Here is a 25,038-nt window from a genome sequence, read left to right on the forward strand (position 1 = left end):
AGAATAGGAAAATGAAGGTAATAGACTATTTTCTACCTAAATGGATTTTTGGGACCAAAAAATTATTTTTCAAATGAAAGTGAAACAAAAGTGTTAGTCTTCATGTGGAAGATTGGTGAATGCAGAATAAAAAATTAGTTTCTAGTGTAATTCCATATTAAACTGCTTCCTTTCCTTTTCCAGTTCTAACTGTAGGAAAAGAAGATTATCCACATGATGATAGTTGTGCTGGTGGGTTTTACCTTTGAAAATTGAAGTTGATTAAGTCACGAAGTTTTTTTAAATGAAAGGCACAAATTTGTTTTCCTGGTTTTAAGATCAGACTAAAATATCTTACGGATGTATGCTTTAAAATGGCCAAAAACCTCAACTCAGTCCCTCAATCAGAAACTTGATGTTAACACGTATTTTCTGACTGCTGTTAATATATTATTCCTTCTCAGAAGTACTGAGTGCTTTTATAGAAGAAAATAAGTTTCATTAAAGGCAAAGAACAGGGCAGACATAGGAATGCCATCAAGATGAGTTCATGCAAATGAGTACCTGCATCATTATTCTGATGTTTAACAGCTCTCTTATTTTCCAGGATATCCTGCTCCATGGTGACTGAAATAGCAAAACAAATATGTGGATGTAAATCTGTGTTCACTGAAGTCTCCCTGGCTTCTAAACAAAGAGACGTCTCCCAGTAGCTTTCCGCTGTTACATAGCTTTGCCATTGCAATACATCTCAGTGATCAGTTTCAGGGTCATATGAAGTTTTCTGGCTTCTAATTGAATAATTGTACTTTCTACTTCCATAATTCTTCTTGGAGTCAGGCATAACTCAACACAGTCACTTCAACTCCAGTGATGGTGAGAAGAAATTAAATTCTGAGGCAAGTTTATTCAGTTTTTCCCTTCTATTGGAGATCATTCCGTGAGAAGTAGGACTCTTGAACAGAAGTTCTGCCAAAGATGTGCTCCTTTTCCATGATCGAGTATGTATTCCTGACCTCCATTAATTTTTGGCATGACTAAGGTTCAAGTAATGCTTTTTTAGATGCTTTTTTAAAAATTGTTTGTATGTATACAGGTTAAGGGATTCAGGTGTGTGCTGTACAACAAAGCTTCAGCTTGCTCTGCCTCTTCATTATGTTCACTAAAGAAGAAATTGTCTCTGTTGTCATGTCCCTGATTTTAAGAAAGCTGATACGGACATTGCCACAGTTTCCATATATAACTTCAACTCTGCTCGAGTCCTTGTCAGCAAATCTATCTTGTCAGCAAATCTACCTATCTTACAGCAGCATTTGGGCTGCTTTGTTTTGTAATGAAAGGATAATCAGGGCTTGAGCACATAGTCTGCTTTCACATATGCTCTGATTTGTGAATCCTGGAAATATTTGCTCCTGCGGGTGAACATTGAGATTACTGTCACTGCACTTTATTACATATTCATGGCATTATGTGAACCTTTCCTGTTTTGAAAAATCAAGTTCTTTCTTTTCCTTTTCTTTACGTAAAACCAGATTAGTGTAATTACTCCTGTGTTGGCTGTACACTCATTTTCCTCTCATCAAAGAAAATAATCTATTTCAGGTTTCACAGTTTTAAGATTGATACTGTGAAAATATTTTTTTTTACATCACATAAGCTAACATATAAGTGAAGAGAAAAAATGTTATATAAATCTTAGGAAAACGTTAGCTATATTTTACAGCCAAAAGCTTCAATCAATTGATTTTTACTCCTTAGAGAGAATGAAGTATACATCTCAGAAGTATTGTATGCCATGCACATAGTTTATACTTATAAATCAGAAGTATATATATTGATTTCAATGGTTCCTGATTTACAGTCATGTAAAGATCATAATCAAGACGTATGTTATTTTCTAATTCCGTTGCAAGGGAAAGAAGAGCTGGGAGAGGCTTGCTTGAGAGCTTAGTTTGCACTAAATTGATTTATAGTATGGTTACATTAACATGACATGGCAGACACTAGCATGATTTCTTTATTGACATAACTTACTTTCTTTAAATTGCCTAAAGGATCATCTCTGAAAATTTTATTTACAAGCACTGTAAGAGAAACTTTTTTTTTAGACTTACCTTTAGATGTGTGCTTAACTGACATTCATCTTTTCTATCTATTTTGCCTGTACATATTCCGTGGTAGATGGTACCTCAGATAATCTGTGACCCATACTAAGTTCTACTCCTCTCTTTCTTTCAATGGGATTAGTCTGAGTTGATAAATTCAAAATGTTTTCCCCAACAAGGATAATAAATTTTATTAATTATCTGGATTATCTACTTTTAACTTTGCACACTCAATGTATGTTACACAGATTTCTAGAACAGCTTTAATTTCACTTACTGGTTGTACTTACTGTAAAATCATTTTCTGAAACTCCAAAATTATTTTCATATAAGAATGAGGAACATGTTTCCTTATATGTATTTCTGATGTTAATTTATTCTGCAGATATAATTTAACTGGGAGAAAGACTATAAATCTATAGATCAAGCAGAGTAAGCTGGTTTAGTTATGAGGAGACAACTTTTAATCTTTCTGCACACTAAGTTTTGTATTCTCCTATAGAATGGTACACCATGTCTTCTGAAGAAGGCATGGATTCTATAAAATGATTAAAAATAAAAGTGTATGGATTACTATTATATTGTGGAGTGATAGCGTCCTTGATATGAATTCAGGTCTCTTGAAAGTCACCTCCCCTAAAATCTGCTTAGATATGGTGGTATTTCCTTTTTGTGGCTTTGTTCATTCTCTTCAGATTTTTCAGTCTCTGACATTCTGAATAAACTTAGTCATCTTGCCTTTGTCGGTGGTGAGAAAAAGTGTTTGCATCCCAAGAAAATGTATTTATATGTTTGAACTCAATTTAACTTAAGCCATACTGATGTTGAATATACTTTTGTAGGTCCTTTTAATACAGTGACATTCTGCTGTAAGTGTGATCTCAATGACAGACAAAACTTCAAATCCATTTTAAAGAACATAATCTTACTAAGAGAGTTTCATAATGGTGGATTCTGAAGGTCTGGCCCAACTTCTGTTGAAGCAAGGACTGGTCAAGCAATGGCTAGAACTGTCTCAAAATCAAAAAGGGAGATTTGGGTGCTAATGTGGTTGTCTGTACTGAATTTCTTTTTAAATTCTTGGAAACTCATTTCAGGTATGTGACACAACTGCCAGTAGCTTTGAGGACAGAAAGGCCTGGCAAACGACTAGGAGCATCATAAGTTTCTAATGTCAATTCCATGCCAGCTCCCGGCACACTTCCTGACCAGCCTTTTTCATCTCGTGTTGTTATGCAGTGCTGCAGGAGGCTGTCATTGACTGTTTCCTGTCATTGCTTGATATCTATTTCTCACATCCGACATCGATGTCTGAAATGAGATACAGAAAATAAAAATAGAAGAGACATACCTATCAACTTCTGTAACTTTTTATTGCTACTTAGATCATATCCTCCACAGCTACAAACTGGACCATTCCTTGAGCTCCATATTGCAGAAGGAAAAAAAACCTAATATGATGCAGAAATAAAAGTGGGAGGAAAGAAGTATTTTGGCATTGAGTTTGTTGGTGGCATAAACTAGGGCAAGATGTGGGCCAGATGCACGGCGTAAGATTTTAGTATCAAGAAAATAGGAACAAGGCAACCATGGAGGCAGAAGGTAGATAGTAGAAAATTGTTTAAAAGAACTTGCATCTTTCAACTTCCATCTGAGAGTGGTGAGAAGACTGAAATTTTGCTGTTCTCTGAACAAAAGCAGAAAAAAACATTCTTTGCAAGGAGAAATTAGTCTATGTTTAAATTCCTAATCTACTCTTGTGTCAAAGAAGAAAATACATGTAACTCTCTGCAGAGATAGACTCATAGAGTCATAGAATCTTTGGGTTGAAAGGAACTTTTTAAGGTCATCTAGTCTGGTCATCCAGTCCAACCCCCCTGCAATGAGCAGGGACATCTTCAACTAGATCAGGTTGCTCAGAGCCCCATCCAACCTGACCTTCAATGTTCCCAGGAATGGGGTGACTACCACCTCTCTGGGCAACCTGTCTCACCACCCTCATCGTGAAAAACTTCAACCTTATATCTAGTCGAAATCTACCCTCTCTTAGTTTAAAACCATTACCTCTTGTCCCATCACAACAGGCCCTGCTAAAAAGGCTGTCCCCGTCTTTCCTATAAGTCCCCTTTAAGTACTGGAAGGCTACACTAAGGTCTCCCTGGAGCCTTCTCTTCTCCAGGCTGAACAACCCCAACTCTCTCAGCCTGTCTCCACAGGAGAGTTATTCCATCCCTCTGATCATCTTCCTTGCCCTCCTCTGGACTAGTTCCAACAGGTCCATGTCCTTCCTGTGCTGAGGGCTCTAGGGTACCTCCAAGTTCTTCTCAGCAAGGCTGCCCTCAATCCCTTCATCCCCCAACCTGGATTGGTACCGGGGTTTGCCCCAACCCAGGTGCAGGACCCTGCACTTGGCCTTGTTGACCCTCCTGAGGTTCACATGGGCCCATTCTTGGAGATTGTCCAGGTCCCTCTGGATGGCATCCCATCCCTCCAGCGTGTCGACTGCACCACTCACCTTTGTGTCATCTGCAAACTTGCTGACAGTGCACTTGATCCTACTGTCTAGGTCATTTATGAAGATACTAAAGAGTCCTGGTCCCGATACAGAACCCTGAGGGACACCGCTCATCACCGATCTCCATCTGGACATTGAGTCATTGACCACTAACTTCTGGATGCAACCATCCAACCAATTTCTCATACTTGCAACAGTCCATCCATCAAATCCGTATCTCTCCTTAATTTAGAGAGAAGCGTGTTGTGGAGGACCATCCTGAAGGCCTCACAGAAGTCCAGATAGATGACATCTGTAGCTCTTCCCTTGTCCACTGATGTGGTCACTCCATCATAGAAGGCCACTAGGTTGGTCAGGCAGGCCTTGTCCTTGCTGAAACCATGCTGACTGTCTCAAATCACCTCCCTGTCCTCCATGTGCCTCAGCATAGCTTCTAGGAGGATCTGTTCCATAACCTTCCCAGGCACAGAGGTGAGGCTGATGGGTCAGTAGTTCCCAGGGTCCTCCTTGCTACCTTTTTTAAAAATGGGTGCAATGTTTCCCTTTTTCCAATCTCCAGGGACGCTACCTGACCACCAGGACTTTTCAAACGTCATGGAGAGTGGCTTGGCAACTACATCAGCCAATTCCCTCAGGACTCTGGGATGCATCTCGTCATGTCCCATAGGCTTGTGCATGTTCAGGTTCCTCAGGTGATCTAGAACCTGATCTTCTTACAGTGGGAGGAACTTTGCTCCTCCAGTCCTCAACTTGCAGGTCATCCTTTTGAGAGGTGTGGGAAGAGAGATTGACAGTGAAAACTGAGGCAAAGAATTCACTGAGTACCTCACCCTTCTCCTCATCTGTTGTTACCAGTTTGAGAGTCTTGCTCATCATGGGGGGTACGCTCTCTTTGACCTTCCTTTTCTGGCTAACATACCTGTAGAAGCCCTTATTATTCTCTGCATCCTTTGCCAAGTTCCGCTCCAGATGTGCCTTGGCCCTCCTGACCCCGTCCCTCCACAACTGGGCAGTGTCCCTGTACTCATCCCAGGACACCTGTCCCTGCGTCCATTGCCTGTGCATATCCTTCTTGCCCTTTAGTTCGCCCAGCAGGTCTTGGCTCAGGTCTCTTGCCTGCCTTTCCTGATTTCTTACACCTGGGGATCAAGAGCTGTTGCACTCTATGCAAAGCATCCTTAAAGATCTCCCAGCTCTGTTCTGCTCTCTTGCCCCTGAGGGGTAGTTTCCTAGGGGGTCTATTGACTTACTCCCTGAAGAGCTGGAAGTTTGCTTTCCTAAAATTCAGGGTTCTGACTTTACTCTTTGCCATATACCTCAGAACTGCAAACTCTACCAGTGCATGATCAATGCAGCCCAGGTTGCCTCTAATCTTGACATCACCAATTAGCTTTTTGACCAACAGGTCCAGTATGGCATCCCCTCTGGTAGGGCTGTCTATTACTTGGCATAAGAAGTTATTCCCAATGCACTTCAGGAGTCTCCTGGAAAGTACCACAGCTCGCTGTGCTACTTTACCAGCAGATGTTGGGGTGGCTGAAGTCCCACAGCAGGATGAGAGCCTGCGAGTGCGATGCCTCCTGTAGCTTGAGTGAGAAGGCTTTATCAACAGACTCCCCTTGATCGGGCAGCCTGTACTAGACACCAACCACAAGATTCACTTTGTTGTCTTGGTCTCTGATTCTTACCCATAAGCTTTTGACCTGCTCCTGGCTACTCCTCAGACAGCTCTTCACACTCTATCTGTTTCTTGACGTAGAGGGCAATGTCTCCCCCCTTCCTTCCTTGCCTGTACCTCTGAACACCCTGTAGCCATCGACAGCCACACTCCAGCTGTGGGATTTGTCCTATCAAGTTTCAGTAATGGTGAACAGGTCATAGCTTTCTAGAAGCACAGTGGCTTCCAGCTCCCTCTGTTTGTTGCCCATGCTGCGTGCACTGGTGTAGAGGCACTTCAGCTGGGCTATCGGCCATGTCACCCTCTTAAAGTAACCCCCTTTAGGTCCTTTGAGGTCTTTCTCTGGTACAACAGGCTGAGGGGCCTTGCTAGCAACCCGTCCCTCTAACCTTGGTGTGTCATCCCACAACTTGCTGTGGGTAAGCCTGCTATTCTCCCCCTCCTCCTTCAAGTCTTGTTTACAGCCTTGTCAATAATTCCCAGTAGCTCGTGAGCAAAGACCATCTTCCCCCTTTGAGAAACATTAATCTCATCTGATGCCAGCAAGCCAGGTGCTGTGTAGGCCACCCCATTATCAGAAAACCCAAAATTGTGGTGGTGGCACCAGTCACTGAGCCATGCATTAAGAGACTGGTCCCGTCTGTTTCTTCCCATGACACTGCTTGCAACTGGAAGGAGGTGTGGCAGACCGACATCTGGTTTTTGTCTTAAACATTTTGCGGTACTGAGGAAACCACAAAGAAGAACGAGATACCAGTTCCTGCAGAGCAGAGATACGGTACAGGTGAGAGACACCAAAGTTTGTAGATGTGTCATTGGCTGTTGCATATGCATGAAGTTTCTTGGAACTGGGCAGAGATTGTGGGACTTGGACAGTATAAAAATGACACCATCAGATGCGAAGGGGGGAACTCCCACCACCACGGAACATCAAGAGGACCAACAAGACGCTGCTGGATCCACGGGTGGTGATATCTTCTTTGCTGCCCCTCTCTCTCTCCCCCCCCTGCCCCGCCTTTGTCAAATTGTAAAAGACATATTGCATGGGCCGTGTTTGTTAAGTTGAATTGTTTAGTTAGGGTAGTTGTCGTTGAGATATCCATGTAACCTCATGCCTTGCATTTTGTATTATTAAATTGTTATATTGGTTGGCTGGTGTCATTTCACTTTAATTCAGACCAGGGGGATCATGAACTTGGTTGTTGGTCCCATGGGGAGGGAGCTCGTCCTGAACATCTCCTTTCAGGCCATGACAGGAGGGAAGTAAAAATAACCTGTGCTCCAGATTCCCTAACCAACTGTCCCAAGGCCCTGAAGTCTCTTTTGATCGCCCTTGGACTATTAGTTGCGGCTTTGTCTCCACCCACATGGAAGAGCAGTAGTGGTTAATGGTCCAAGTGCCGCACCAGGCTAGGAAGTTTCCTAGTGATGTCCCTAATCTGGGCCCCAGAGAGGCAGCAGACTTCCCTAAAAGAAGGGTCTGTCTGGCATGTTGGACCTTCAGTTCCCCGCAGAAGGGAATTGCCTACAACTATAACCCATCTTTTCTTCCATGTGGGGGTGGTCACAGTGCAGGTGGTAGGCCTTTCTGACCTTGGCAGCACCTCCGGTGTATATGGACTGCCATCTACATCATCCATGGGCTGTCCTTCCACATCCAGAGCCTCATACCTGTTGTACAGAGGCACCTGGGGAGGCAAGGTGGGCGAGGAGGGGGTTCGCCTGCCGTCCCGAGCATGGACTTGCCTCCATTTGCTCCTTCCCTTTAAGCTACTGCCTTCAGCCTGGCAGTGGGAGGATACAGGATGCCCTTGATCTTATTTTTTTTTTCTTGTGGCTGTTCCTGCTTCTGTCTCAGGGACAGCAGAGCATGGTTCCTCGAGTCGATCTCTTTCTGACTCCCTGATGCTCCTTAACCTTTCTACCTCCTGTTGTACCTGTGTCACGAGGCTGAGCACATCATCCACCTGGTCACACCTCACACAGCTGTTCTCACTGCTGCCACCCATTACTGGTGAGAGGCTCTGGCACCGTCTGCAGCCTGAGACCTGGGTGGCTGCATGTTTCCATGGGAGCTCCGTCTGGGTTGCCACATCCATTCTGGTGAGTGCAGAGGACATGGCTTTGTGCCAGGTAGCTACCACAGCTAAGCTCCTCCTGAGAGGGCGATGACCAGCAATTCAATGCACCTCTTGAGCTGGTGGTGCCACTACGCCCTCCCTGCGTGCCCTTCTGCGCAAGCTGCCATGCAAACTGCCACACCATGCCCTGGGCTGATGTGCCACACTCTGTCCACTCTGTTTGCAGATATTGAGTTATTGTAGAGAAAATATATTTGGGAGGGACAGAGAATGGCAACACTTTGAAGGCTGCCATAAGTTTGGTTAGACATCCTAATTATGAATATTTAGCAAATCTTAATGTTTCTTTGATACTGTTCTGATGGTACTACTAAAAAAAAGCACGTCAAACTTGCTATGTTCAAAATGCTGATTTCTAGTACAGTGAAAATCTAAATGGAGGCCTAGTTTTGAAAAATGTTGTAAATGTTCTGTAATTTAAGTCTTTTCTCCTAACACTGAGGCCAAGGTATTCCTGAGCGTATTTCTTTGCCTTCTACCCACCTGCTGTTTAGATGTCGCATGGTATCGTTGATGGAATGAAACTTCTAAATTAGACTTCCTAGGAAATGCTGCTAATGCATGGACATGTCTGTTACCACAGCACAACCTGTAGGTATATAAACAGATTAGAACCAATTAAAGTGTAGTATTTCTTTTGGTCTTTTTCTTTCTCAGAATCATTAAAGACACTAAATGAATTTGAAAAAAAAAATTAAGCAATCATCCTTTTTGCTGTTGTCCTACCCAAAGGCTTGTTTTTCTGATTTGCTGGTTTCACTATGTTTTTGAAACAAAACTATTTTGAGTTTTGTAAGATTGAAAACAGGGAAATTAAAATACTATCAGGTTCCATCCAATTTCAGCTAATGGACGCTTTCTTACATTTAGTATATTAAATCGCACAATTTTATATGGCATTATTTAAATGTGTTTTATATTATTCCCCCTCTACAATGTCATATCTGAAATAAAAAGAGTGTCCTAAGAATGCCTCATTGTATTTTGGTTAAATAAATTACAGACAATAATCGGGGTTTGCACACCAGCATATCCTGTACAACAGGGAGACCAGCTATGGAACAGCAGTTGTACCATAGCTCCTTTTAGGGAAGTCACTCATCTTGCCCCTCAAATATTTCAGCTTTCTGCATCAAAAGCTATGGTTGAACATCCTTACAGCTGCTATTACCATAATTGCATCTTTATTGCTGCAAATTTTTAAATCCTACATATATGTAAACTTGAGGCATACAGTGACTAAAGAATTTTTTAAAGGCAGTTATGTAAGCCTGTATCAAGGTGCTTATATGTACGTTGAAGTTTGTTGAGAATGCTGTCATGTCTTAACTGTTTGGAAGGATTGTGATCCTTTTGCCTGCTGATCTTTACAGTATACAAACTAAAGAGGCATTTCTCAGCAAATTGTCCTACAAAAACTTGCAGTAGGACTACCTGTTTTTCTCATGCTGATGTTTTTAGTAAGTATTTTCCTATAAAGGAGAATTATTTCCTTTTCCATTTGTGGTCTTTCTCTCCATCTTGTGAAAAAGGCAGGACAGATCTACATCCTTCAAAGTACTAATATGTTTCAGGCTTTTATATTGTTTTTTCATAGAAGTATGAATGTTCCCTCACCATATATAGAAAAAATATATATTTTTAATCTCTACTAGAGACGATAGATAATGCTTTCAATACTGGAAGTGGTGTACAGGATGTCTTACAGAGTCAGTGTGCCACACTCCTTATTTTTGTCCCAAACTTTGGTCCCCTGACAGCGCCTGCTTTGGTCACAGAACAGATGACAGCAACACCCAGCTGATGCATCAGTTTGCACAGCAGACTCTGGGATCTTCTTGAGATCATTTTGAGCTTCTGGGTACTTTTTCTGGAACCTGGGAACTCCTATGAACCCTTGGAAGAACCTGAGGGGTCCTGCTGCTTCTCCTGCTGAGGAGTGGCTGAGGGAACTGGGGTTGTTCAGTTTGGAAAAAAGGAGGCTGAGGGGAGACCTGATCATTCACTACCACTCCCTGAAAGGAGGTTGTAGTGAGGTGGGTGTCGGTCTCTTTTCCCAAGTAACAAGCAGTAGGACAAGAGGAAATGGCCTCAAGTTGCACCAGGGGAGGTTTAGATCAGATATTAGGAAATATTTCTTCACCAGAAGGGTTGTCAAGTATTGGAACGGGCTTCCCAGGGAAGTAGTTGAGTCACCATCCCTGGAGGTATTTAAAAAACATTTAGATGTGATGCTTAGGGCCATGGTTTAGTGGTAGATTTATCAGTATTAGGTTAACGGCTGGATTCAATGATCTTAAACACCTGAATGATTCTACAATTCCAAGTAAGGATAAGAATAAGGTAAGGGTAGCTCTAGCAGCTTCTAACTAATTTTCTCAGCTGTCCTTGATCAAAGTGTGCCTGCAGCCTTTGTTCTAGTTGACCCGTGATTACGGAGGGTCAAGCACACTTTTAGCTCATGCCGGGGAGAGGCCTGTGTAAGAGCCAGGTCTAGAGCACAGCAGCCTATGCAGGTGAGTGTGAGGAGGAGGAAGGGCAGGTGGGCTAGTAAATTTTCTCTATCCAACAGATATCATCTTTGATATGGTGATCATATGCTCCAGGGCACAGTTTGCAGGCACTGCTGGAGTAAGTGTCCCTTTGCAGTTGGACTTTGGGACCCAGACAGAGCTTCAGAAGGAGGATGCAAGTCTCAGGCAGAGGCCTTCTGAGATGAGGCCTTCTTCAAAGAACTGAAAAGAAGCCTCCTGCTCACAGGCCGTGATCCTCATGGGGAGCTTTAACCACCCTGATATCCGCTGGAAGGACAGTACCACAGGATTCAAGCAATGTAGGAGACTTCTTGTGTGCACTGATGATAACTTCCTGGCGCAGGTAAACAAGAAATCAAGGAAAGGTGCTCTGCTGGACCTGATATTTATAAACCAGTTGGTCAGAGATGTGAAAGCTGGAGGCAGCATTGGCTACAGTGACCATGAGATCGTAAAGCTCAACATCCTAGGAGGAGGTAGCAGGGAAGGAAGTGTGGAAAAAGAAACCATCCATGTCAATAGTTGGAAGAAGAAACAGCCATCAACATTATGTTCCTCCTTATGAAGAAGTACAGAGCCGGAAAACTTGTCACAACAACCCTCACACACTGGTCCCCAACGAGTTCAAACCTCTGACCCTAGGACCCAGGTAAGCAAGGAAAGAATGAGCATAACACCAAGAAAAGGGGTAGAAGCTGTGTGCGTAACAATTTTAACTGTATTATTACTACTTATTATGGAGCATATGACCTGCTGCAATCCCTCAATCATCATCTTTGTTGCCCTGATGTTTTATTTCATGACACTATTTATTTTATTAAATTTCAGAGTTTTGAAAATTACTGGGCAATATGTCTTTCAGAAAGATTTGGACAGAAAACATTAATAAAAACTTGAAAATCAGCTAGTACACTTTAAAATATGTTACTGTAGAGTTTTCTTTTGTAGGGTAAGGAAGGGTGAATGTTGTAAATTAGGAAAATCACATAGGAGTCAAAAATATGATAGTTTAACCCTATTATGCCTTATATTTTCAAGCATACTAATACTAACTTTTATAAATGCACTGGTGTGTTTTGCTTTTAATCACAATCCTTCATCTGAATGTAATACCTTGCAGAAGCTTTGCTCTTTCCACTCACCCACTGGGGCAACCATTATTAAGTTTACAATGTGACAAAGTCTTGATTTCTGCCCGTCCACCCCGCCCCCCACCTCAAAAATTCAGAATTGTGAAAGCTGTCATTTATTTCCTGTCCTTTGGTAATATCATGAACAAAACATCATTTGTGCCTCTTAATGCCTCTAGCAAGAGTGTGTTTATGCACTCTAACAACTACAAAGACTTTTAATTTCTGATAGCTGTTTCCATCTGGTTCATTCTAGTCACTAAGGACTCTGTCTAATTTTGTCTAAAGTCAAAAGTTGCTTTCTCCATTCTTTTTATAGTAGCTTCTATATTTTAGATGTCAAGCTGAAGTTTTGAAATGTAATTCCAGCCTACTGCCTCATTTCCTACCAGAAAATGCTCTTTCTTTAAAACCATTTCTGTTTTTTAACAGCTTACAGACTAAAATATTGTGATAGGAAAAAGTCCTGAAATGTAGTGTCATATTGAAGCTACAGAATTTTACCTTTAAAAGGTAAAATTTCAGTTGGGATTCAAGCTCTCAAAGGTAATAATTTGCCTTTCTTATGAGCCACACTGCAACTTACCAATAATTTTAATGAATTGGGTTTATTTCTAAATCTAGATTTAGAAATCTTTAGCTTCTTTTCAGTTTGTACCATCATACAGTGGGGAACAAAATAGTCTCCCAAATGTTACCTTTGGTTTCTGTGTAGTTATTCTAAGTCCAAATTTAACCATGAAAAAACTATAGTTGGGAACACATGTAACATTTACTTATGTGTAGAAAAATGTAGTGATATACACAAATACCAAACATATCACATAAAATATGTATAAATTATGCCAACAGTATAAGTTCCAAGCAACATTCCACAAAAATAAAATCTAAGTACTTTCCACTTTAATGCAGAATATTAAAGAGTAATTGCAAGCTTTTTTAGCCTACCAAACAATAAAATACTGAGCAAAGAGATAAAATACAGAGCACAGACTAAGCTAACATATTTCTAATACCATAAATGCAAATTCACCTTTAAATGATTCATTAAAGATGTATAATAGACAATGAAAATTCTTTGTATAGTATTCCTTATTGCTTGGTAACATAAAGACCTGTAGAGAGCTCATAGTATTTTATGAGAGTGACAAAATGTGATGATATTATTAGCAGTGTTTTAAAGTGAACACTAAACTAGGTGAAGGAACTGGATAGACTCTAGAAAGGAAGATTTACAACTCAACATTTGAAATTACAAATTTTCTGTCAAAACCAAGTTACTAATTAAAGACTGGTCAGTCATCTTTGCTGATACGAGGCCCTGTCAGTGTATGTTTTTTTTCCATGTGTTTCCTGTGGTGCCCTTGACCTTTTTCCAGTTTGAATCTTCTATAGATGAATTAATTTTATCACGAAGACATAGTAAAAGAAACAGTTGATAGAGCAGAATTCCAACACTTGCTCTTTTTAAAGAACTGAAAAATTGGTATGTTATCTCATACTTCCATAGTCTGTGTAACTGACCCAATAATGCTATACAATTTTACAGGTAGCTTATAGTAATTAAATCTGGGTTTTCAAAATAAGACTTTATTAGCACTTGCATTTGAAGTTATGCAATGTTGTGCTGGTTTTGGTTGGGACAGAACTAACTTTCTTCACAGTAGCTAGTATGGGACTATGTTTTGGATTTGTGCTGAAAACAGTGTTGATAACATAAAGGTGTTTTTGTTGTTGCTGAGCAGTGCTTACACAGTCAAGGCATTTTCTGCTTCTCATACCACCCCATCAGTGACTAGGCTGGGGCTGAACAAGAAGCTGGGAAGACACAGCTGGGACAGCTGACCCCAACTGACCAAAGGGATATTCCAGACCATATGATGTCATGCTCAGCATATAAGGCTGGGGGGAAAAGGCGGGGTGCATTCAGGTGGATGGCATTTGTCTTCCCAAGCAACCGTTGTGCACGATGGAGGCCTGCTTTCCTGGAGGTATCTGAACACCTGCCTGCCTTATGGGAAGCATTGAGTGAATTCCTTGTCTGGTTTTACTTTACCTATTAAACCGCCTTTATCTAAAAACATGAGTTTTCTTACTTTGGCTGGGGGAGAGAATCATACCAGTAAATCAGGGGGGAGTGATTGAGCGGCTGCGTAGTGCTTAGTTGCTGGCTGGGGTCAAACCATGACAAATGTTTAATTACAAAGCACCTTTGAAAAAGTAACGTGATATTTTTGTTTTCATGAGGACAAATAAAGCAAGTACAAGGAAATAGAACAATAAATAATTTTTATTCTAATGTGGATCTTTTAAAGTAATTTTTTATATTAATAAAATAAAAAGCTTTCTATTGATGTGATGGGTGAACCTTGTCTAGCTGCCAGATGCCCACCCAGCTGCTCTCCTATTACTTCTCCTCAACAAGACAGGTGGAGAAAACAAGAGGGAAAAGCTCATGGGTTGAGATAAAGACAAGAAAATCTCTCAGCAGTTACCATTGCTGGCAAAACAGACTCGATGTGGGGAATTAATTTGTTGCAAATTAAAAATAAGAGTAGGATGGTGGGATCCAATGATAAAACTCAAAAACCTTCCCCACTACCTTCTTCCCAGATTGAACTTCACTCCTTCATTCCTGAGTCTTCCACCTCTTCCTTTCCCAAGTGACACGGGAAAATGGGGGACTGCGGTCAGCCCGTAGCAGCCCCTCTCTGCCGCCCCTTCCCCCTCACGCCTTCCCCCGCTCCAGCGTGGGCCCTTCCCGGGGGCTGCCGGGACACGCCCGCCCCGCCGGGGCCTCTCCCGGGGCCGCGGGGGCGTCTCTGCCGGGGCGCCCGGAGCAGCCCCTGCCCTCCTCCCGCTCTCCCCTCGGGGCTGGTGGGGCTGTTTCTCACAGCCTTTCCCTCAGCCGTGGCTGCCGGGCAGCGTTGTGCCCTTTCTGCCCCAGGCTTTCCCCGCGGCGCCCGCCCGGGGCTGAGGGGCTCAGCTGGGCCCTGCGCTGGGGCCGCCGGAGCCGGCTGGGACCGGCCGCGTCGGGCACCGGGCAGCCGCGGCCCCGCCGCGCAGGGCCCGTTGCGCAGCCCCCCGGCTGCCGCCAGCACCGGGGCACCCGAGGCCGGTACATCCTGCTCTTTCTAAAGAGAACAGGAGGCCTGAGTTTTCAGTATTGGCAAAATGAAAACAGACGTTGCTTTGGGAAGTCAAAGGAGGTAGGTTGATGATTGCTGAGTGTAACTGATGTGATGATTTGATGTACATAATGGAGATAGTTAAAAGCAAGGGAAGGCTATTTCACTGGACATGAGTTGTTTGTATTTTGTTGACTTAGGACAATTATTTACGTAAAGTTCAGAGAAATAATTGGAAGAAATAAAATTCTCAACAATAGAAATGCTTTAGTTCAGTTTTAAAAGCAGAAAAATATCTCAGGCAAGACTCATAAAAATTTCTGGGTATTTCAAACAGGTACTGCCCTTGGCAGTCTCCAATTGGCAGAACTTCTGACAAACGAACATTAGGATGTGCTTGACAAGAGGAACCAGCCTCTGCTTATCCCAGCCCAGAACACAGATACCATGCATTTGTAGCTGTGATGTCTGTAGATCCTCTTTAAGCCTCTTCTTACTTCCAGGACTGAACCAAACACAGAAACCGTGTAATATGAACAATTTCTTACCCGTGGCCAACACCTTGCCACACGAACTCAATGTCATAAGTTTTTCATGATAACTACATTGATACACTGAAAAATGAATTGCTACATCTTGATCCCTTAGATTTGATAGTTTATGGTTTTAGGGGTTTTCTCATACGTCTTGTATCATCCCCTGTTTTTCTGAAGTTAATGCTGGAGGAGCAAAAGAGAGGAAAGGAAAAAAAAAAACCGCTAACTTAAATGCTTTAATAGCTGTGTATAAGTATTCAAGTTTTTGTAAGATTATCCAAGTGGAGGTCACCTCTGATCCTTCAGAGGCCCAGCATTAGCACCAATGACAAATTTGAACTGACTTAAATACACAAAAGCATTATAAAAGTGTTTAAACACATTTATATACAAATGTAAGAGTATTAGAACTGGTGTGACATGTTGCATCTTAGAAGTTATGCTGTTTAGCAGTTCAGGAAACAGAAAAATTATGCAAGGCCCAGGAAGTATGACTGATGAAGAAAAATGGATTTGTAGCTCCCAAGAGGAAGAAAACAATCTTTTAATACCTAGTAGACCTGCAAACAGGCATGAGGTATAGCCTAGTTTTCATGTCTGCAAAGAATGACACATGAACTAATAAACTGCAGGAAGGAAGATTCAGATTTACCATTCAGAAAGCTTCCCATTTAGTGATAGCATCGCGCTGGAATAGCTTGTAAAAGGGGTTGTCCTCCATTGCAAGGGTTTTTAAAAAAATGAATTAAATAGTCATCTGCCAGGAATTACATAAATAATAGTAAAACATTCCCTTAGAAAAGGGATGGATTAATTGAATTTTAGGGCTTCTTCCAGCATGACTGTTTTACAGGTATGTAAATAAGTAATCATTACAAAGGGGAGCTACAAAGTTATTCTATAATACCTACCATTTTATTTTCTGAAAAATGTTTATGTATGTAATTGGTAAGGCATAGGAAAACTTGATTTGAATTTTAATTAATATATTGTCCTTTTCTTAGAGGGGGAATTTTTTTGACATACTTTTTTTTGAAGGACAAAATAATTTATTTTTCAGCGGTTGAAAAATGGAACTGCTTTCATATATGGAAATATGGCTAAAACATTTCTTTTCACCTTTTACCTTCTCACAAATTTTAAACATCAATTACTCCAACACTAATAATTTTGCCCTTATAGCTAGGACAAAAAGGTAATAAAAAGTTTAAACTTTGAATCAAATAGACTTACTAATTTCCACTTACTAAAGTCTGAGATGTTGAAAAGAAAGTGTAAGTGGTGCCTGTCAGATGAGAGAGATTGGACTTGAATTTCTCTATTAAGTAAAGATGAACAGCATGGGTTGAATAGGTGAATTTACAGATGATGCTACAGAGAAGTCATAAACTCAGCAGATGCTTTAATTTGATTTTTAAGTTTCGAATTTATCTGTTGACAGGTTATGAAGTTTTGCTGAAAAAAAAAATATATCTAATGTCCTCTTAATTCAGAAACAGCAGAACCTTAATTCCTGGCATTTTGTTTTAAATTAACTTTGAGGAATAGATTGCAATAAAGTGAACGTGCATCATTACTCAGTTTTGCAGCATGCCAGAATAGCTCTTGGGATATTCAAGATTTTGTTGCTACTTGAGTGAGATTAAAAGAAACAAAAGAAAACAGAGAAATTGTTAGGGGTTATAGCGCATGCTCATAAGTATGGACGTTAAAAATGGTACAGTTTTTATTTTAACTTTAAGTCCACAAAGAGAGAACGTGTATATTTTATGCTCTGATATTGTTTATTTAGTAAAGATGATCAACAATGTAAACAAAATTCAAAGCTTTATTGAATAGCATCTGTGTGTGAGATACAGAATCTTAGAATGTGAGCCTATCTTGCCTAAAAGACATACTGTCAGATCACACACAATTTGACAGAGGTGTCTTCATCTGTTTAACAGAAAATCTTCACATTTATGTATGTCATTGTGTTCACTGACTTGTTTTCCACACTTTAATGCAGCTGAATGTATCTTACTAGGAATAACTTTTGCCTTATCCTCAGATTGTTTGCCTTTTGGGATATGTTAATGCGATATAATAATAATGTATCACATTACCATATTATATCATCATGGTATGCACTACATAGTGCTTCTGTCTTATGACACTAGCTCCTCATTCTACCTGTTGTCCTTGGTGTTGAGTAAAATCCCAGAGGTTTATTTTATACTTATTTCATGCTTTGCTGTATTTAATTCAGTTTTTACTCCTCTGTCCATTCTAATCAGATGTATTTTTGAACCATAATTTAAAGATACATACTGTTGGCACTGCTGCATGTGCATGTATTTTTGAAATAGACTGTTGTATCCTATTTAAAAATGTTTTAACTTCATTTTTTAAACTCGCCAAGTAAGACTACTTAACTGTCTTCCTCCATATTGCACAAATACATTCTGCTGTACTCAGTATGTGTTGTTCATCATTAATACTCCTTATTAAGTGCAGTGAACGTAATCACAAACAGCTGTAGTGAATGAGAATATTCAATAATTTGAAATTACAGCCTTTCTAAAGGTCAGTGTCGTGTAACAGAAGTGACAGAACAGAAGCTTTTTATATTGGTATCTTCCAACCAATTCATATTTACTTTCTCTTTTTTTTTTTTACTAGAGCTGATGTAAACTAGTGCATTGCAATAACTTCCAGCTCTGTACTGATTCCCTGCTGCTCTTGAATCTAGCAGTCTTGCATATAAATTGTACTTTTATTATTACCTAGAAATCTTTTGGCTCCTTCTTAAGTTCTTAAGATCACCTGGTGGTAACCTAAACAAGGTGGAAGTCTGATAATTTTTTATTTATAATCTGGATGTGTCTGCTGCGAAATAAGAAAAGTCAGAATTTGACAGTTCTCTCACCATGCTTCCCTTTACTTCTGTTCCCATGGAGGTAAGATCGAAAAAACAGGGGCAAAGATGTAGCTTTAATTCTGCTGAGGATAACCCTTTTATGCTTGGTATATTCCTCAGTAGTATCTGTCCTAGTTTAAATATACTTTATATTTCTAGAATTGTGGAAAAGTATTATAGAACACTACATAATTGGGCCCAACGTGTCTGATCCTTTATCACCTTGTATCTTCTGAAGTACTTTATCTGTGTAGAGTAAAAGTACGGTACCGATGTGATGGTGTCTGACTGCTGACTTAGTCTTTCAGTGACGGCGTGAGGTGTAAAGCAACAGAGAATATGATATGCTGTGAAACAGACGTAAAGGTGCCGAAAAGTATCTTCAATTAGAAATACTATTGAATAACTGATAATTTTACTTCATGCTGTTGAACATTATAGTCTACGTAGGAGATACTGTGGAACTAGTATGTAGTCTCTGAAACTAAGGAAAACTTGTCAAATTTTGTTTTCAGAAGTGATTAGGTTTTACTGTGTTTTAAGCTTAATGGGCTAATAGGGCATTTAAATTAAACTGGAATTAGAAGTTAATACACTAGTTTATAACCGTATATGTCCCAATTTTATTTATCTTTTGGTATATCTCCATGTAAAATTTTGATCTCTGTTATACTTGTTTTGGAATTTTTTGATACATTTCTCTTCTTTGTCTTGGCCAATTGAGGTAGATAGAGAAGAATTGCTTTTAAAATGTAGGATCTTCAGGACTAACTTGTCATATTTGGTCAATTATGCTCCTCTTGCGTTTGATAATTGTATGGATTTATACATAATCATCCAAACCTGTCAATACAGCATGTCTGCTTTTTTGTAATATATCAACTTGTAAGAGATTACAGGACATTGGTTTCTTCCCCTCATTTTAATCATTATGCTGAAATATATTGCTGGGAAAAATGTGGGTTTCATGGGAACCTGCATGTAATTATTTGCTGTTAACCCAGCAGGCTTAGAATATCTGAGAATTATCCTGCAGGAAAGTAATTGGCCCAAAAGGTTTTCCTTTTACAAAAGGGAGAAGATGGGCTAGAGGAAAGAATATGATACTCTCATTTGTAGACTTGTCAAGAGAACAATGCTCTGGGCAAATATCATTAAAAGTGTGTTTTGAATGAAAATTATATTCTTTAATTAGTACAAATCCTAAAGAACTTCCTAAGAACTGTAACCTTATTTTCATAGAGCTACAGATACTTCTGTCACATTTGGAAATTAGTATGTCTGACTGTTAAAATGATCAGAAGTTGTAAAGGGCAGTCTTAAAAGCTTTTAAGAAACGTGTCTGTGTGACTCACTGGCAAGGGTCATACAGTGTTATGATGATGGCACAGCAGTGGGTGTGCCAATTTTGCAAAGTGAAAAATTTCCTCCTAAGCAATGTATTTGCTTTTTCTCTTTTGGGACCTTAACAGAAAATTAACAGAAAGGTGAATTGCAGCATGCTCTACCTAGGAACTTGAATAATTTGTACCATATACCACTTGAGGGATACCCATAGTTTAAGTTGAAGTCTCACAGAAGAAATTCTATGCATGCTGTTAAAAATTTAACGCCAAAGTCCATGGACTCTTGAGTAATCTGACATTAAAAAAAGGCAGGGCTTCAGGAATGTCTTCCTGATAAATTCTTCTAAGGCTGTCTCATTTTAAAGTTTAGTACCCATTGCCTGGTTTGTAGGAAGAAGAAATTAAGGTAGAGGAAAAGAAAGGAAAATAGCAGGAGTTTTCCCAGGTCATAATGGCAACCAACTTTCCCCTTTTAGCTTTGTTGATTTTTCAGTATGTATATGCATATGCATTTTCTTTTTAAGAATGTGAGTATATAAAAGCATTCCAACTTATCATGATGAAAAGTAACATTTTTGATCAAAGTCTTGTAAGAAAGGGGGAAATATAAAAGGAATGTAAATGATTGCCTTTAATCAATCATTTAATATGGTGCTGTCACACAAAATTTTATTTCTTTACAAAAACAAAGGTAGGAAACTGTAGGAATTTGTCTGCAACTTCACTTTTTGTGACTATTAATGAGTAGTTCTGTTTCTGTTTTTGTTCAAAAGTTTTGCAAATAAAAATATATAAGCCCAATAGTCAGATATTTACAAGCTGTTATATGTTTCAAGCTTTTGTTTCAGACAGTGGTATTTACTCCATTAGTGCTTACTGTAATAGCACCATTCAGTTATTCTAAGGAAGACTGCAGTATCAATACTTTGATATTGCCATATTTCTCATTGCGATTCCTTCAATATGTCCAAAAAGAATTTGGAACAGCCTTCTGAGCTGCTGTAAAGCCAGCAGACGTTTGGACAGGAGTTTTTTTCTTCCAGAGCAGCTATACTTTGTCAAATGGAAAACTATGTTCAGAGGCATTAGACTAGAAAAGAAAAGCTTTGCCTGGTGTGGTGGATTGACCTTGGCTGGATGCCAGGTGCCCACCAAAGCCGCTCTATCACTCCCCTAGTATATTGAGATACTTGTGGGTCAAGATAAGGATAGGGAGAGATCATTCAACAATTACTGTCTCAGGCAAAACAGAGTCAACTTTGGTAAAAAATTAATTTAGTTTATTATGAAACAAATCAGACTAGAGGAGTTATCTTCCACACACTTGAGGAACCTCCTAGACTGTTTCCTCTCCACTGTATTAAATTTCCAAGCACACATCTAGTAAGTTGAAATCCCCTATGAGAACAAGGGCTGAGACTTCTCCCAGCTGCTTATAGAAAGTTTCATCTGCCTCTTCATCCTGGTTGGGTGGGCTATAACAGACTCCTACCACGATATTGGCCTTGTTGGCCTTCCATCTGATTCTTGCCCATTAACACTCAACACAATTGCATTACAAGGGGTTTAATTTTGCTCAGACAAATGGGTAAAACACAGCACTCACCATTCCATAAGTACTGTACTTACTCTTACAGCAATATAAGGCCAGTTTTCCAGCACTTTATTAATAAAAATTTCATGGACAAAATTACAGTGTGGGTCTTTGAGTAACCATCAAATCCAGGAGACTTGAAGCAGTTAGCAGAGACTGAAATGTCATTGCTAACACATTGTTATGACTCTGAAACTAGGTAGTGACTGTTCAGTTTTAAACATAATGGAGATTTTACTGGATAACAAAACGTTAAAAATAACTGGAGTGAGAATAAAAATCTCAGTATGCATTGGTTTAATTATAGTGTAATAATGTCTTAGTGCACTGTCTGTTAGACATACATTTTAGATGTGCCATTTAAAGTACGGACTTTCTAACCAAAGCAAAGTATTGTTCATAATGTAACTGCCATATTTCTCAAACTTTTGCTACACATGAGATCATGCATAAAATTGGGAGGTGGGGTGTACAGCTTCTTGAATCATGACCTGAAATGTTCAATAGGATTTTTGAAGGTGAACTGAAAGAGAAAAATGGAATTTTAGATAAACCCAAATTCTTCCACTTACTATCATGAGTTAATTAGGATAGGGAGGGGGATGTAATACAGATTGAGCTAAGCTTTTTTTTTTAATGGGTGAATGCATTCTAACCTAAAGCATGATTTTATAAAGATAATCATATTAATCCATCAGTGTTACAGCTGGTATGAGTTGCAGTGTGTCTCTAAAACACTGGGTTGTCTTTACTACAGCATGAGGTACCATGAAGATGTTACTGAAGGCTGAGTTATTTTCAAGAAGATTTATGAAATCTTCTCTATTAGATGTTTCTTTAGAATCTGATCTTGGAGTTTTGCAACTGAAAACCCTAAGCTGAGATCTCTAATTCTTGTTGTGACCCTCTTAGTGCACTATTTGACTTCTACAGTGATTTAAAGAAATAGTAAAAAATCTGCTGACTATAGACTTTGTCCACATAATTTGATGGAGAATGTTTGATTCATTCTGGAGGTACTTTCTGATGAAGTAAACCAGGTAGCAGACACAAATTATCTTGAAGAACTTTAGAAGTGGAGTTAGATGAAATAAAGCCATATCTTCCTGCTTATTCTACTGGTACATATCAATTACTTCAGTGTGAGTGAGGGAAGAAATACCTTCATTGTGTGAGCAGCTAAATTAATCACAGATAATAGAAAGGCTTTTCCTATTGTTCATTCACAGCTTGTCTAAAGAAGACATGTTCAATTACTAAACACAAGAACAGCTACACAAAAAATAAACTGTACATATGCAGAAGAGTAAAAAGAAGAAGCTTTATTCAGTACATTCCCTTTTACACAATACTAGTGAATTGGAACTTTATGTGTTGACAACTATTTTTCTCATAGCAGTTATTCTTTAAAACCTGAAATTAGGAGCATGGGACCTATCCCCAAAATATGTCATTAACACACTCAAAATCAAGGCTTTTGTTCCCCTTACCACTTCCTTTTCTACTCTCTTGCCTGAATTTAATATCTACTGAGTGTAAGTATTTTCCTCTTTCTTTGGAAAAGATAGGCATGATTTTTTTTTAACCTCCAGTCTCACACATTGCAGTGGACAGTAATAAAACATGTTTAGATATACCATGTCCTTGTTTAAATGACAGTATTTCAGCTTGATGTGAGACTTGGTGGATTTTATGGCAAAAAAGAGCATCATTGTGGTCCTTTGATAATTGCAGAGTACAGAAAAGCTTGTGTCCCAGGGGCCCGGATTCCAAGCACTTGATTTTGCCATTGTCCTGGTGTCATGCACAGTTATTTGTTGAGGAGCTGTGGTGACCTATGAAACTGATAGTGTGAAGGGGGGAAAATGACATTCAGGAAGCTGGATATTTCTAATTATTAAATGGATGTATTGAATTTTTAACTTCCACAGGAATTGCTAGGGAATCCCCAGTGGGTCAGGACAGGGACTGGCAGCCAAGGTGTGCATTACCACCCCAGCCAGCAGCAGGGCTGCCCAAGGTCACCAGGACAGCCCGAGCCCTGGGTATTGGTCACCTCCCTGGGCACAGGGACAGAGCCAGCTGCAGGTCAGCAGGTAGGAGGTGCAGGCCCAGGCAGGCTGCAACATGACAACAGCCACTGCTCAGGACGGGCCTTGCAGCAGAGCGTTGGCTGGGAGGAGCTGCCGGGGCTGGAGGCCAGCTCTGGTGGCCACCTCCCCACCACCACCATGCAAGAGGCCTGATGGAAGCCATGTATATAGATATGTACATACATGTATAATTCATGTATAATTCACATAACTGCCACTCATACATGATATGTGTGTGTGCATCTGAATACAGTTATATGGATTTCATGGTACAAGGAAGTCTGCTGTCACTGTGATGATCACTTGTGTGTGACTGATGCAGCTCTTGCTTAAGGAGTTACTGACAGGGTTGAACTTCAGGCCAAGTTTAAAGTTCTTCATTTAAGTATGAGACATAGAGGACACCTTCTCAAAACTGTGATACATATTGCTAGGAGGGAAATTGATTTTCTGATTAATTTTAGTTTAATCATAACTCTAAATACAGGTTTTCTGTGAATATGCTCAGTGTCCTAAATTTGCTCTGTAGGCTTTAGTAATGATTTTTTTTCTTTTTTTCCATACACTACGATTTTTCATGTGGTTTGCAGACTACACTCAAAAACATTTGAAATACACTCTTCTATCTTTTCAAAATATCTAGCATGCTTATTCTGAGATGACTTTTCCTGACATAATGCATTGTTTTTCATCTGATCAATATCACAGGGTATTAGGAGAGCTATTCACTCATAGACTGATATGGATTTCTAAACTGCCTGCTGCTTCTCATCTTTTCTTTCTTGAGTTATTCTTCAGTGCCTCCACATTTCTGTGCATAGAGACTAGGAGAAATGTCTCATTAATTATAAAAGAATTGCATAATCTTGCTGTATTTGCCTCAGAATTAGGATGCCAGAATTGTTCATGTGGGAAGTAAAACTTTTTTTGGCCTTTTTCCAGGAGTATGCTATTTGATGCTTAGTTACAATATATGGGAATTTTTAAAGTGAATACCTCTACTTAGTTATGACTGTAGGCAGTAGGTGAAGCAAATGCTTAAGATCTATTCTGGTCTGCAAATACTGATCTAACTGAAAGACACTTTCTTTAATAGTAGAGATTTCCACATTTTTTTTACATCCTTCAATATAATGTTCAGGTTTCTTTTACACTAACATGATGTTTTTATAGACTGTTCTTAACTGTGCAAATTTAGCATTATTTTATATCAGGATGCTCTAGCTTGCCAAAGTAATAGACAGCTCGGTAAAGTAAAGTCAACTTCTATCTTTTCTTCAATTTCCTTGTATCCTTGTATTACACGCTTTAGTATTTCTTATACAGAGTTGTTATATAGTTACATAGAAAATGCATTAGC

This window comes from Phaethon aethereus (assembly GCF_964289735.1).
Source record: "Phaethon aethereus genome assembly, chromosome: 2".
NCBI classification, from domain to species: Eukaryota; Metazoa; Chordata; class Aves; order Phaethontiformes; family Phaethontidae; genus Phaethon; species Phaethon aethereus.